A 503-nucleotide genomic window follows, 5' to 3' on the forward strand; every position below is an offset into this window, starting at 1 on the left:
AACACACGCGCCACATCCCCAACACACACCAGGGTGGCTATGTGCGTCATTTCCGTGTGTCGAAATGTATAGCCCGAGTTACACTTCAGTGGCGAGGGCCATGTCGATGGCAGGCCCCTGAAAAAAAGCAGATTTACAAGCTCACGACACTCTGCTCTGCGGCGCGTCGTGTGCTTGTAGATCTGCTTTTTTCCCCCTGGTGTGCGACACCAGGGGCCTTATCTCAGCAAAGCTTTGCGCGTCTGCGGCCGGCCAGCGCTGGCTGAATGCAGCAGGCTTATTGCCGGCATTAGAGGCTCTCTCCCCTATTTAGTTTAGTTCAATAGAGCTAAGCACATACATCCTGGTCCATCACAGTCTGATCCGGATGCTGGAGCTGCTCCCCCCGCCCCCCCTCCCGGCACACCAGATCCATGCCAGGGGTTTAAATCCCCCCCCATCCCCCAATCCCCCCCCCCCCCCTGCCCCAACCCATACACACACACACACACACACACACACAC

Source organism: Gymnoscopelus braueri (genome assembly GCF_963280865.1).
Source record: "Gymnoscopelus braueri genome assembly, chromosome: 7".
NCBI lineage: Eukaryota > Metazoa > Chordata > Actinopteri > Myctophiformes > Myctophidae > Gymnoscopelus > Gymnoscopelus braueri.